Raw genomic sequence first — 15235 nt, 5'->3', positions numbered from 1 at the left:
TATGTGAGGAGAAAATAGAAGACATTGCTAAAAGAGTTGAAAGTCATTGCTCTGGAGGATTAGGAGGGACGGGGCAGGAGACTGTTAGGATGCATTATTGACTGAAGAGGCTTTAAAAAATTACATGTATTAATGTATGCACCCACTTGAAAAACTGAAAAAATAATAATTTGGAAAAACCCATGAAGGCAACTACCAGAAGGAAAAACTGAGAGAATGAAAAGTGCTTGTCTCTGGAAAGAACAAATGTCAGGACTGTTGCTTTCATGGGTTTTTTAAAGACTTTTAGAGCCATTTGATTTTACTTAACCATTTTCATCTATTTCTTTAATAAAACAACTCTATCATAATAAAAAGTTACATTCATTCACAGAAAACAGACAAATAAACAAAAACCCTTCCTGCCCAGCCCATCTCATTCTCCAGGAATCCTCAGCGCTAATGAGGACTGTCTCCTTCTCACCTCCCTGGACTGGACTTTTTACCACTGGAAAGTGGATGTGATTTCTAGTTTCTGCATGTCCTGGTTTATTGTGCTGCCAGTAAAATAAAATCAAAATACATATTGAATAAATAATAAATAAAATAACCCATAGTGAGCAAAGGTTTACAATGTATTTTTTGGAGTCAAGATCTCATTCTGTGGCCTGGACTGGAGACCAGTGGTGCGATCATAGCTCACTGCAGCCTTGAACCCATAAGCTCAAGGGATCTTCCCATCTCAGCCTTCCCAATACCTGCGAATACAAGCGTTGACCACCAGGCCCAGCTAAGTTTACTTATTTATATATCTTTTAGAGATGAGCATGTCACAATGTTGTCCAAGCTGGTCTCCAACTTCTGATCTCAAGCAATCTTCTTGCCTTAGCATCCTGAATTGCTGGGATTACAGGGGTGAGCTGTCATGCCTGGCTTGTCATTGACTGACACCATCAAGGTTTCCTTCTCCAAGTGTGGACACAGCAGCAGACGCCCCTTGTCTCTTGGGTCAGGACACTGGGTAGAGTGGAATAGCAGGACAACAAAGTCCCTGCAGAAAGCGCCCATGTGGAAGAGGTCCAGCAGGAAGGGCCAACTGACCCAGGGCCACCATATTTAGGGATAACTCCTCTTTCTGGGCAGGACTGTTCTGTGATTACTTTTGTATTCACAATAGTTCTGAAATTGTAGGATGATGAGACTCAAGACTGGCTGGAATTTGTTTTCAAAAAACCATCTCCAAGGTTTGTTGATCTTTTGAATGGTTTTTAGTGTTGCAATTTCCTTCAGAATTTAACTCATTCTTAACATTTCACAGTCTACTTTCAGTTAATAATGTACTAGTACCCATAAATATAGAAATATTGCAATCATTTATCCTCTGTAAAATGTCCATCTTGTATGGTATAGATATTACATGGAATATATCTGTATAGATTGTAAGTCCCACGATAGAAAACTTTTTCTTATCTTTAAATGGTTCTATGTATATAAAGTAAGAATGAATGAGGGGAGCAAGATAGCTTTTTGCACTTAGCTTAGTATTTACCATTTTTGATCATCTTCATCTTTTCTGATAGTCTCATTTTCCACCTGGTATCATTTGTCTCTAGTCTGAAGAATTTTCTTTACCAGTTGTTATTGTAGAGATCTGCTGGCGAGAAATTCTCTTATTTTTCTTTTACCTGAAATATCTCCTTACTTGCCTATCCTTGAAGGACATCTATGCTGGATATAGAATTCTTAGTTAACTTTTTTTCCTCTGGCACTTTAAAGATGTTATTCTACTTTCTTTTGTTTCTATGGTTTCTAATAAGAAGACATGGGTCAGGACAAGAGCAAGAGAGAAACAAAAACTGGGAAAATAACATGGTAGACCTAAAACTTGTCATATCAATAATGACAAAAACCTTTATGAATCAACACTCTAATGAAGGGCAGAGATTGTGTGACTTGGTTTAAAAAAACACGGAACCCAACTATATGCTTTTTCCAGACATGCACTTTGTTTGTTTGTTTGTTTAATTTAACTTTTATTTTTAGTTAAGGGGCACATGTGCAGGTTTGTTATATACGTAAACTTGTGTCATGGGGTTTTGTTGTACAGATTATTTCTATACCCATTAGTACCCACCCAAGTATTAAGCCTTAGTACCCATTAGCTGTTTTTCCTGATCTTCTCCCTCCTCCCACCCTCCACCCTCAAGTGGACCCCAGTGTGTGTTGTTCCCCTTTACACGCACATGTATTCTCATCATTTAGCTCCCACTTATAAGTGAGAATATGTGATATACAGTTTTCTGTTCCTGCATTAGTTTGCTAAGAATAATGGCCTCCAACTCCATCCACGTTCCTGCAAAGGACATAATCTCATTCTTTTTATGGCTGTGTAGTATTCAACGGTGTATATGTGCCACATTTTCTTTATCCAGTCTATCATTGATGGGCATTTAGGTTGACTCCAAGTCTTCGCTATTGTGAATAGTGCTTCAATAAACATATGTGTATATGTAAGACATGCACTTTCTTTTTTTATTTAACTTATTTTACTTTAAGTTCCAGGATACATGTGCAGAATGTGCACGTTTGTTACATATGTGTAGTCTGCCATGGTGGTTTGCTGTACCCATTCATCCGTCCTCCATGTCTACCAAATAAAAATAATTTTAAAAGAAAAAAGTTCCCTCCCCTCACCTCGACTCCCCAACAGGCCTTGGTGTGTGTTGTTCCTCTCACGGTGTCCATGTGTTCTCATTGTTCAACTCCCACTTAGGAGTGAAAATATGCAGTGTTAGGTTTTCTGTTCCCATGTTAGTTTGCCGAGGATGATGACTTCCAGCTTCATCCATGTTTCTGCAAAGGATATGAACTCATTCCTTTTTATGACTGTGTAGTAGTCCATGGTGTATATCTACCACATTTTCTTTACCCAGACTATCATTGATGGGCATGTGGGTTGGTTCCATGTCTTTGCTATTGAATACAGTGCTTCAATAAACGTATGTGTGCATGTGTCTTTATAGTAGAATGATTCATATTCCTTTGGGTGTATACCCAGTAATGGGGTTGCTTGGTCAAATAGTATTTCTGGTTCTAGATCTTTGAGGAATGGTCACACCATCCTCCACAATGGTTGAACTATTTTACATTCCCACCAACAGTGGAAAAGCATTCCTATTTCTCCACAGTCTCGCCAGCATCTATTGTTTCTTCACTTTTTAATAATTGCCATTCTGACTGGCAGGAGATAGTACATCATTGTGGTTTTGATTTGCTTTTCTCTAATGATCATTGATATTGAGCTTTTTTTCATATGTTTCTTCTTCTGAGAAGTGTCTATTCATATCCTTTGCCAATTTTTGATGGGGCTGGGGTTTTTTTGTCTTGTAAATTTGTTTAAGTTCCTTGTAAACAAACATGTGAGCTCTCATCGTTCTTGTTTAAACACCTAACAGGCATCCTAACCAGTGCAACATGGCAAGAAAATGAAATGAGACCAATAGAAGAACCGGGTATGGTGGCTTATGCCTGTAATCCTTGCATTTTAGGAGGCTGAGGTGGGAGGATCACTTGAGTTCAGGAGTTGGAGACCAGCCTGATAGTGAGACCTCATGTCTACCAAATAAAAATAATTTTAAAAGAAAAAAGATCAATAGATAGGAAAGGATGAAACAAAAGTCTTTCTTTGTCACCAGCTTCATTGCATATGTAGAAAACACTAGGAGATTCTGAAAAAGTCTCTGGAATTAATCATTGAATTTGCAAAATAGTTCAGAAAATATATGTAATAAGTCACTTAGATGAACATGAAAAGGTAGTAAACAATACTAGTCATCTAAGAAGTGCAAGTTAAAACCACAATGAGAAGCCATCACACATCACCTAGAATAGGTAAAGCTAAAAAGACATATGATAAGTCTAAATACTGTCAAGAATATGGAAAAAATAGGAATGTCTGATATTGCTGGTAGGAATGCAAAAAATGTGGCAGTCAACTTGTAAAGCAGTATGGCACTTTCTTATACAGCTACCCATCCATTACCACATGACCCAGCAATTCCACAAATACGTATTTATCCAAAAGAAATAAAAATGTAAGCCCACACTTGTAAGCAGTTATTTCTAGTGGCTTCATTAATAACAAACCCTAGCTGGAGTAATCCACATGTCAATCAACTAGAGAACAGAGAAAGCAATGAACAAACTGGGGTTCCAGCAATACTCAGCAGCCGCTCAGCAACAAAAATGAGTGAATGGCATCATCTCAAACATCGTTATGCTAAGTGAGAGACCAAATGAAGGACTACATATCATACGATTGCATGTCCATTAAATTCTAGAAATTTCACTATTGCAGTGACAGAAAACAGAGCGGTGGTTGAGTGAAGGAAAGGGGTGAGGGTGGTAGGCAAGGATTAAACTAAGGGGAGAGGAGGGTGTGAGGGATGAGGGCAGAGAGATGGGCTGGGGAAGCAGGAGGTGAGGACAAGGAGCAGGGGAAAGGACTCCAAAGCAGTGGAGGAGCCTAGCAGGGGGTTCTCTGCATTCGGTGTTTCTCTGCTGGGCAGTGTGGTAGTTACACCACTATAAATAATTACCAATATTCACCAAGAAGCACAGCTAAAACTGATTAATTTTATTACATGTAAACGCCCTAATGAGCAAAAAAAAAAGGGGGGGGGGAGGGGAGGCAAAATAAAGATATTTTACATCATCAAAACCATAAAATTCATTTCCTAGGAGTCCTGTACTACATTTAATTTTAAAGGAAATTCTTCAGGCTGAAGGGAAATGATACTAGATGGTGACCCAGATACACAGAAAGGAGCAATTAACAACAGGAATGATGCACATACACATGTCACATTCACACTCATTTTCTTAATTTCCTGAAGACATATGGCTGCTTGTCTAAAACAAAAGTATTACACTGTATCACTGAGTTTATAATATAGATTGATGTAATATATAAAGCAATAATAGCATAATGGTAGGTTAAAGGAAACTACACTGTTGCAAGTATCCTTTATTTTGCTGGATGTAGTTTAATAGAACCTGAACTTCACTGTGAAAAGTCAAGGAATCGGGTTTCCGTTCTTATAACAATAAAAGCTAGTGTAAAGAAATATAGCCAAAAGTCACTAGGAGAATTAAAACCATAAACTAAAACTGTTTATTTGACACATAAGAAAGTGGCAAAGGAGGAACAGAAACAAAAGATATGAGACAAATTGAAAACATATAGCAAATTGTAGACCAATATCCAACCATTGCTAAGTGAAGGACTTTGCTCACATTAGCAGGACCGCTGAGCACTGCGGGGAGAACAGACATGGGCAGGAGGTGAGGGACAGTGTTAGTGCCACAATTCAGGAGTGACACGGTAGCGGGGACTTAGGGGAAGGTGGGGTGTGAGGGATGAGAGGGGCAGAGAGAAGGGCTGGAGAAGCAGGGGTAGGGAAAAGGAGCAGAGGAAAGAATTCTAAAGCAGTGGAAGAGCCTAGCAGGCGGTTCTTTGCATTCGGTATTTAATACATTTTGTTGGACTTCCTAAAACTAATTGGCTCCTTACGATTAAAAAACAAAGAGTTACAAAATACCAAGGGTCCAGATAAAATATGCACACTGCTTAGATGTGCAGAGTTCACGAAAACAGGCAGTGCTTGAGCGTCGGTGAAGAGCATTGGGACTGCATGGAGCACTGGCAACTTTGAGGTGATGACTACAGGCTCCCGGTTGCAAGAGACAGTAACAAACCCTGCTTCTTTGTATTCAGGAGATGTTCTGGACTCACACAGGGAAACTCGGGCTAGGGAATGAAGGTAATTTTAAATGTAACAACCCAGAGCCACAGATCCATAGTCTGCGAAAGTAAAACTTAGGAGCTTTGTAATGCTGTTTTGACACAGGTCTGTTACAAATTGGAATCTAATCATTCAGGGATTACCAACATTGTGCTACCTACTGTATTAATAAACAAAAGGAAACTTCGTCTCTATGAGAATCTCTATGTGGTGCCTTCAGACAAAACTTCACCAGGTTTAGAGAGAAAATCCCTCTCTCTACACCTCCATTCCCAGGGTGAGCTCACTCTCTGGTGAGTTTCCCTGCACAAAGGTCCAAGGGGAGAGGTATGGAGTGGGAGGCAGGGAGTCCAGTTTAGGGACGAGGATTCCAGGACAAGTAGTGAAGGGGAAGGGGCTGGGCGAAGCCTGCCGGGGTCTGTCCCTGGTTTCCACAGACAGATCCTTGTCCAGGACTTAGGCAGACAGTGTGACAAAGAGGCTTGGTGTAGGAGAAGAGGGATCAGGACGAAGTCCCAGGTCCCGGGCGTGGCTCTCGGGGTCTCAGGCTCCCAGAACCTTGTCTGCATTGGGGAGGCACAGAGTTGGGGATTCCCCACTCCAGTAGTTTCACTTCTTCTCCCAACCTGTGTCCGGTCCTTCCTCCAGGATACTCGTGACGCGTCCCAGGTCCCGCTCTCAGTGGGTGTCGGATGTTTAGAGAAGCCAATCAGCGTCGCCGCGGTCTCAGTTCTAAAGTCCCCACCCGCCCATCCGGACTCAGAGTCTCCTCAGACGCCGAGATGCGGGTCATGGCGCCCCGAACCCTCCTCCTGCTGCTCTCGGGGGCCCTGGCCCTGACCGAGACCTGGGCCGGTGAGTGCGGGGTCGGGAGGGAAATGGCCTCTGCGGGGAGGAGCGAGGGGACCGCAGGCGGGGGTGCAGGACCCGGGGAACCGCGCGGGGAGGAGGGTCGGGCGGGTCTCAGCCTCTCCTCGCCCCCAGGCTCGCACTCTTTGAGGTATTTCTACACCTCCGTGTCCCGGCCCGACCGCGGGGAGCCCCACTTCATCTCCGTGGGCTACGTGGACGACACGCAGTTCGTGCGGTTCGACAGCGACGCCGAGAGTCCGAGAGAGGAGCCGCGGGCGCGGTGGTTGGAGCAGGAGGGGCCGGAGTATTGGGCAGAGCAGACACGGAGAGTCAAGGAGGCCGCACAGACTTTCCGAGTGAACCTGCGGACCGCGCTCCGCTACTACAACCAGAGCGAGGCCGGTGAGTGGCCCCGGCCCGGGACGCAGGTCACGACTCCTCCCCCGATCCCCCACGGACGGCCCGGGTCGCCCCGAGTCTCCGGGTCCGAGATCCGCCCCGAGGCCGCGGGGCCCGCCCAGAACCTCGACCCGGGAGAGCCCCAGGCGCCTTTACCCGGTTTCATTTTCAGTTGAGGCCAAAATCCCCGCGGGGTGGTCGGGTCGGGGCGGGGCGGGGCTCGGGGGACCAGGCTGACCGCGGGGGCGGGGCCAGGGTCTCACACCATCCAGAGGATGTATGGCTGCGACCTGGGGCCCGACGGGCGCCTCCTCCGCGGGTATCACCAGGACGCCTACGACGGCAAGGATTACATCGCCCTGAACGAGGACCTGCACTCCTGGACCGCCGCGGACATGGCGGCTCAGAACACCCAGCGCAAGTGGGAGGTGGCCGGTGAGGCGGAGAGGGTGAGAGCCTACCTGGAGGGCGAGTGCCTGGAGTGGCTCCGCAGATACCTGGAGAACGGGAAGGAGACGCTGCAGCGCGCGGGTACCAGGGGCAGTGGGGACCCTTCCCCATCACCTCTAGATCGCCCGGGATGGCCTCCCATGAGGAGGGGAGGAAAATGGGATCAGCGCTAGAATGTCGCCCTCCCTTGAATGGAGAATGCCATGAGTTTCCCTGATTTCCTCTGAGGGCCCCCTCTGCTCTCTAGGACAATTAAGGGATGACGTCTCTGAGGACATGGAGGGGAAGACAGTCCCTAGAATACAGATCAGGGGTCCCCTTTGACCCCGCAGCAGCCTTGGGCACCGTGTATTTTTCTCTCAGGCCTTGTTCTCTGCCTCACACTAAATGCGTTTGAAGGTCTGATTCCAGCTTTTCTGAGTCCCTCAGCCTCCACTTAGGTCAGGACCAGAAGTCCCTGTTCCTCTCTCAGAGACTAGAACTCTCCAAGGAATAGGAGATTATCCCAGATGCTTGTGTCTAGGCTGATGTTTGGCTTCTGTGCTGCCTTCCCCACCCCAGGTGTCCTGTTCATTCTCAGGATGGTCACATGGGTGCTGTTGGAGTGTCCCATGAGAGATGCAAAGCGTGTGAATTTTCTGACTCTTCCCATCAGATCCCCCAAAGACACGCGTGACCCACCACCCCGTCTCTGACCATGAGGCCACCCTGAGGTGCTGGGCCCTGGGCTTCTACCCTGCGGAGATCACACTGACCTGGCAGCGGGATGGGGAGGACCAAACTCAGGACACCGAGCTTGTGGAGACCAGGCCAGTAGGAGATAGAACCTTCCAGAAGTGGGGAGCTGTGGTGGTGCCTTCTGGAGAAGAACAGAGATACACGTGCCATGTGCAGCACGAGGGACTGCCAGAGCCCCTCACCCTGAGATGGGGTAAGGAGGGGGATGAGGGGTCATGTCTCTTCTCAGGGAAGCAGGAGCCCTTCTGGAGCCCTTCAGCAGGGTCATGGCCCCTCATCTTCCCCTCCTTTCCCAGAGCCATCTTCCCAGTCCACCATCCCCATTGTGGGCATTGTTGCTGGCCTGGCTGTCCTGGCAGTTGTGGTCACCGGAGCTGTGGTCGCTGCTGTGATGTGGAGGAGGAAGAGCTCAGGTAGGGAAGAGGTGAGGGGTGGAGTCTGGATTTTCTTGTCCCACTGGGGGTTTCAAGCCCCAGGTAGAAGTGTTCCCTGCCTCATTCCTGGGAAGCAGCATCCACACAGGGGCTAACCCAGCCTGGGGCCCTGTGTGCCAGCACTTACCCTTTTGTGTAGCACATGTGACAATGAAGGACGGATGTATCACCTTGATGATTATGGTATTGGGTCCTGATTCCAGCATTCACAAGTCAGGGGAAGGTTCCTGCTAAGGACACACCTTGGGAGGGCAGTTGGTCCAGGACACACACCTGCTTTCCTCCTGTTCCCTGATCCTGCCCTGGGTCTGCAGTCATAGTTCTGGAAATTTCTCTTGGGTCCAAGACTAGGAGGTTCCTCTAAGATCTTATGGCCCTGCTTCCTCCCAGCCTCCTCACAGGACATTTTCTTCCCACAGGTGGAAAAGGAGGGAGCTATTCTCAGGCTGCGTGTAAGTGGTGGGGGTGGGAGTGTGGAGGAGCTCACCAACCCCATAATTCCTCTTGTCCCACGTCTCCTGCGGGCTCTGACCATGTCCTGTTTTTGTTCTACCCCAGCCAGCGACAGTGCCCAGGGCTCTGATGTGTCTCTCACGGCTTGAAAAGGTGAGATTCTTGGGGTCTAGAGTGGGGGGGCAGGGGCAGTGGGGAAGGGCCTGGGTAATGGAGATTCTTTGATTGTAACGTTTCCAGTGTGTGGTGGGCTGTTCAGAGTGTCATCACTTACCATGACTAACTTGAATTTGTTGTTCATGACTTGTTTTCTGTAGCCTGAGACAACTGTCTTGTGTGAAACTGAGAAGCAGGATTTCTTCACGCCTCCCTTTTGAAGACACTCTGGCATCTCTTTCTGCAAAGGCATCTGAATGTGTCTGCGTCCCTGTTAGCATAATGTGAGGAGGTGGAGGGACAGCCCACCCCCGTGTCCACCGTGACCCCTGTTCCCATGCTGACCTGTGTTTCCTCCCCAGTCATCTTTCCTGTTCCAGAGAGGTGGGGCTGGATGTCTCCATCTCAGTCTCAACTTTATGTGTGCTGAGCTGCAACTTCTTACTTCCCTACTGAAAATAAGAATCTGAATGTAAATTTGTTTTCTCAAATATCTGCTATGAGAGGTTGATGGATTAATTAAATAAGTCAATACCTAGAATTTGAGAGAGCAAATAAAGACCTGAGAACCTTCCAGAATCCACATGTTCGCTGCACTGAGTCTGTTGCAGGTGGGTGTGGAGAAGGCTGTGAGGAGCCCAGTGTGGACTGGGCCTGTGCCTAGTTGCTGTTCAGGTCTTCATGGGCTTTATGTGGTCAGTCCTCAGCTGGGTCACCTTCACTGCTCCATCGTCCTTGTCCCTTCAGTGGAAACTTGTCCAGTGGGAGCTGTGACCACAGAAACTCAGACATCACTGAGGGCGGCCCCTGCACACGGGGGTCTCTGTGCATTCTGAGACAAATTTTCAGAGCCACTCACCTCCTGCCCTGCTTCTAGAGCTTCTGTTCTGCTCTGTTCTCCTGCCCTCTCTTCCTGCCCTGGTTCTAGTGATCTTGGTGCTGAATCCAATCCCAACTCATGAATCTATAAAGCAGAGTCTAATTTAGACTTATGTTTGTCTGTGAAATTGGACGCATCATCAAGGACTGTTCTTTCCTGAAGAGAGAACCTGATTGTGTGCTGCAGTGTGCTGGGGTGGGGGGCATGGAGGGTGTTGCTGTAGAAAGAGGGATGGGGGAGGGAGGACACACCAGCAGCACTGCTGAGAAAAACATAGGTGGCCTCTATCTCAGTGTGAGGGGACCTTGTGCTGTACCTGCCACAAAGCAGCATTTGGCCTAAGGCTATGTTAATAAAGATACTGCCTTTAGAATAGGGAGGTGCTCTACAGTGATCATGTGTTCAACTGACCTTTGTCATTGGCCAGACATGGGACAGAATGGTTCTGCATCTGGGGAACACTATTTAAGTAAAATCAGAAAAATCTCTGGCCTTTTGTAGCATATGTTCCAGTGGAAAGAGGCAGACGTTAGATACGCTATAACCAGAGTAAGGAAGGGAAGTGCTAGAAGGTGGTAAGCGCTGTGAGGCAGGTGATCCAGGATGTGGGCAGTGGGGACGGGGAAGGTGGCTGTTGTGCTGGGTAGTCAGTGTGTGCCTTGTTGCAAAGGTGACCTCTGAGGAAGGATTTCAGGGACGTGAGGATGTCTGGGGAAGTTCTTTCCAGACAGAGGATCCTCCAGTCCAAATGCACTATGGCAGGAAGGTGTCTGTGTTCCCAGAAGAGCAAGGAGGCCAGGAGGGCTGGACAGAGAGAAACTGAGGTGAGGTCAGAGGTGCGGCCAGAGCAGGTGGGCTTGAGGGGAATGGGGTTGGACCTGACCTTTGCTCTGAGTGGGATGAAGAGTTAGAGGACAGTTTTGAGCAGAAGAGGGCCATGATATAACTTCTCTTTTAAAAGGATCTCTGACTGCTGTGCTGAGAACAGAATTGAGAGGTGAGGGACGAGGGAGGCAGAAGGGAAAACAGTAGGAAGTGAGTACAGTATTCCAGGCTGGAGATGTCAGTTACCTTGACTGGGCTCTGAGCAGGGGAAATAGTGGGATGTGAGGGGATTCTGGATGCATTTGAAGATGAACTCACAGCATTTGTCAATGGATTGTATCTGTGGTGTGAGAAAGATGAATCAAGGACACCCATAGTTGTAAAAAGAGTGAGTAGAAGGAAGGGTGGAGCTGCTGTCAGTGGAGACGGGGAGACTCTGGCAGGAGCATACTGAGGAGGGGGCATCACAGGCACTCAGTGGAGATGTCTACTAGGAATGCAGGTTGGGGAGCTGGGGTGGAATTTGGACAGACAACTCCAGACTTCAGAGGAAAGGAGAAATAGACTGGGCAGGAGAAATAGTTTTAGGAGGTCACACCATATAAATGATACTTAAAACCTCAAGCGTGCATGAGGGCACCAAGGGAGTGATTGACTGTGGAAAAGAATGAGGGCAAGGACTGAACCCTGGACCTCCAGTTCTAAGGGATGTGATCAGACCAACCCAGAGCAGACTGCACAGTTCTGACCCCAAGTCTAGAGGACACTTATACAAGGAACTTCCGTGTGCACAGGGATCACCCTGATGTGGTGCTGAGATCCAGGAAGTCTGGAGTCGAGCAAGAGATTCTGTATTTATGACAAGGCTGGAGTTCATGTTGCTGTTCTCCAGATTACACTTGGAGTAGCAAGAACACCAGGATCCCACATGTCTGAGCATCAGCCTCACCTCTAGGGCTTGTTATATAAACGAATCCTTGGTCTTGTACATAAAACTCTGAGACAGGGGTTCTGGGGAGTGGCCTGAGTATTTTCTAATCCCCGCCAGCAATCCTGTTGCTCAGCCAGATTGGGAATCACTGAGATCAGTGATCAGAGAGTGCCCAGGGTGGGTGGATGGGGTAGGTTTTCAAACTCTGTTTAAAAGTGGATTTTTCTCACAGAAAGAAAAGGGAAGATGTGTATCATCAGTTGTGAGATGTGATCTTCCTTGTTGTTCTCTCCACAGTGGGGTAGACACCAGGTAGACAATTCAGGATGTGGCTCTCGCACAAGGAACACCTGTGAATGCTGCTCTCTGACACCCGCCCACAGACTCATTTCTCACTCACTTCTTGGAGCAAACTATGGAAAACAAATTTCTGTAATGTACACAAAAAGTCGTATATCTGGTATTGGGGGCTAGTTTTATTGTGACGAAGGCCACAGAAGCAGGCTGGAAACTACACATCCAGGAACAGAATCCACAGCCCACCCTGGATCAGGTCCCTCCTAGGAACAACTGCCTCTGCTGCTGAGCACAGACGCCACTGCTCACACCTCTGACACCCTGGTACTGGACACTGGACCCTGAGGCCAGGACAGATGTCACTGCTGCACTTGGAAATTGGACATCACTACTGTCACCCAGCCATCTTTACTAAAATGCATTCTGCACAGTCCCAGCCTCTCTGTCACCTGATTCTGGCTCAGAGTCTGGCAGTGATATGGCAGTTAAGAAGAAATTATTTAGACAGGTATTGAGGGTATGGAAGGCTTTTAATGAAAAGCAGGCTCCAAATTATTTTCTTTTCTAAGAAGGTGCAGCCTGTAATATCAAGCTTCAGACATAGACAAGTAAGCTGGAAGCTTGCATGGGTGAATGCCGGCAGCTGTACCAATAGGAATAGGACACCTGGGACTGGGCATGTTCACAATGGCAACTCCATCTTCCTTTCTCTTTGCCAGGCACATTTACAGTAAGGAGCAGACAACATGGCACTGGCCAAGTGGAAAGCCCATTTGCATAATAGGATGAGGGTGGGGTGAACAGCCTTCCACACGCACTATGTAAATATCACACCTGGTCCAACCAACCTGTGGGCCCTACATAAATCAGACACCATCTCCTCACGCTTGCCTGTAAAATCTGATGCACTCCCATTCCAGGCCAGAATTCCCTTTTGGGTGCCCCTCTCTCACAAGAATAGAGCTGTTCCCCTTTGTCTTTCTTTTGCCTATTCAACCATTTGCTCCTAAACTCACTCCTCATATGTCAGTGTCCTTCATCTTCTTGGCATGAGATGACAAACCCTTAGTATTTACCTGAGACAATGACACCTCTTCAGCAGGTGGTCATCGGACTGGTGGAGCTTAAGACTCATGTCCATGATCAACTGCAGGGTGACTGGAGTCTTGTCCTCTTCCAGGGAGGGAGGTGGTTTCTGTCTCTTCTCAACATTTTACATGTTGTAAACCAAAAATAAACATCAAAGCCACCCACTCCTAACCATCTTAATGGACACCCTCAGGCAGGGTGCTCAAAAGTTAACCTGAAAGACTGGCTCAAGCCACCATGATTATGCCGTCTTCCCCTTTGGAGTTCAGGAAAAGCTGACCAGCATTTACCATCAACACAGACCTTAAATCTGATCAGAAACATTTACAATCTATTCTCTCTGAAGCCTGGCACCTGGAGGCGTCATCTACATGAGAAAATTTTGGACTCCACAACCTCTTATCATAACCCAGACATTTCCTTTCTATTGAGAGTAACTCAACCAATTGCCAATCAGAAAAATTTAAAATCTACTTATAACCCAGAAGCACTACCCCATAACCCTTGCCTGCTTCAAATTGTTCCAACTTTCTGAACTGAGCCAATGTATAGCTTAAATGTATTTCATTGATGTCACAATCTTCCTAAAATGTATAAAACCCAACCTGTGCCACAACCACCTTGAGCACGTGTTCTCAGGGTCTCCTGAGGACTGTGTTGTAGGCTGTGGTCACTCATTTTTGGCTCAGAATAAATCTCTTCAATATGTTACCGAGTTTGACTCTTTTCATCGACAGTGTGGAATTCTGGTGTAGTAAGAGGGTTCAAGTGCTGGAGTGTGAGGGGTGGGGAAAAGTGACAAATTTTAATTCTTGGAGCAGTGATCCAGGACGAGAACTTTATCTGCTACCTGGCAGGCACGCAGAGTGTCTGAATGAACCAGTGACTAATAAATAACATGTTTCCACCCATTCCGTTGAGGATAGGTTATTACATCAAGTTTTGGTCTATCCCAGTTCATACTCTAGATTATTGGAGTGGCATTCTGTGATAGTGAAATGATTATTCAAACAGCTTCCCTCGGCTTTGTCTCTTACTAGGATTAAAACACCCAGGATTGTAAGATCTCCGAGGATCTGGGTCCACACCGATGTTTTATATTAATATTTACATTTTCTTGTGTGTGGAAATATTTCTGGGGAGGGAATCTCTAACTTTATTAGTTTTTATGTGACACCCTCAAAGGCCTAAAAAATCCTAACTTCTAGGTTAGAGGTAGGGCCACTCTACGTCTGAACAATGAACAGCTGGTAGCAATCTGTGTTTAGTAGATTAGAGATATGAAACAAATGCTTACATTTTATCTTTTCCTCTGGGACCAAAAAGATAGAGGTACTTGCTTACTCTTACTCTAAGTTTCTCTCTGTGGGATGGTGATGGGGTTTTCCTCCAACCAAATAACTTTCTGATTCTCTGACAGCAGCTGGGAGTCCTAGAGTTCGACTCAATTCTGACACTAACTACCTGGAGTTCACCTCAGACTCTACAGGTTTATGGGCTCAGTCCCACAAGACTGTCCTCACTTCAGATGCAAGTCCCAAGTGTCGGGTCCCAGGTTACCTGCACTTCTGTCTATCATGGCTACAAAGTCAGGGGTCTCTCACCTCCCAAGGTCTGAGATTTCTTAAATTAACTCAAATAACTCAGGACGTTGCTATAGTCATGTAAACCAAAAAACGTCTGAGACAGGTCTCAGTCAGTTTAGAAGTTTATTTTGCCAAGCTGAAGATGCACCTTGGAAACAGAGACACAAATCACTGTGGCATCTGTGGCCCATGCTTTTTCCTAACAGGATTTGAGGACTGCAATATTTATAGAGGAAAGAGCAACCAGGAGGAGAAAAAAATAGTCAACTATACATTCATCTCGTGCTCAGTAGATCAGCATTTTACATAAGATAAAGTAAACATTGGGTAGAAAACTCAAATATGCGTTTGTCTCCGGGTGG

The 15235-nt window shown here is 46.6% G+C and overlaps 1 long non-coding RNA gene and 1 pseudogene across 2 annotated transcripts; both read left to right on the top strand.

Annotated features, from left to right (window-relative positions):
• The first annotated feature begins 5264 nt into the window (after window positions 1-5264).
• On the top strand, window positions 5265-5959 carry LOC108543104 (uncharacterized). The gene is made up of 3 exons (XR_001889465.1): window positions 5265-5322; window positions 5756-5801; window positions 5889-5959. It is a non-coding gene; the product is annotated as an uncharacterized LOC108543104 (long non-coding RNA).
• Window positions 5960-6495: 536 nt separating this feature from the next.
• On the top strand, window positions 6496-9848 carry LOC108543094 (HLA class I histocompatibility antigen, B-38 alpha chain-like; annotated as a pseudogene). Its single transcript, XR_001889458.1, has 8 exons — window positions 6496-6638; window positions 6768-7037; window positions 7290-7565; window positions 8140-8415; window positions 8519-8635; window positions 9076-9108; window positions 9215-9262; window positions 9427-9848. The product of XR_001889458.1 is annotated as an HLA class I histocompatibility antigen, B-38 alpha chain-like (transcript).
• Window positions 9849-15235: the final 5387 nt, after the last annotated feature.

The sequence above is a fragment of the Rhinopithecus bieti genome, unplaced genomic scaffold, assembly GCF_001698545.2.
Source record: "Rhinopithecus bieti isolate Rb0 unplaced genomic scaffold, ASM169854v2 scaffold_24193, whole genome shotgun sequence".
In the NCBI taxonomy this organism is placed as follows: Eukaryota; Metazoa; Chordata; class Mammalia; order Primates; family Cercopithecidae; genus Rhinopithecus; species Rhinopithecus bieti.
The sequence above is the reverse complement of the archived record's forward strand: the minus strand, read 5'-3'. Positions and strand labels throughout refer to the sequence as shown.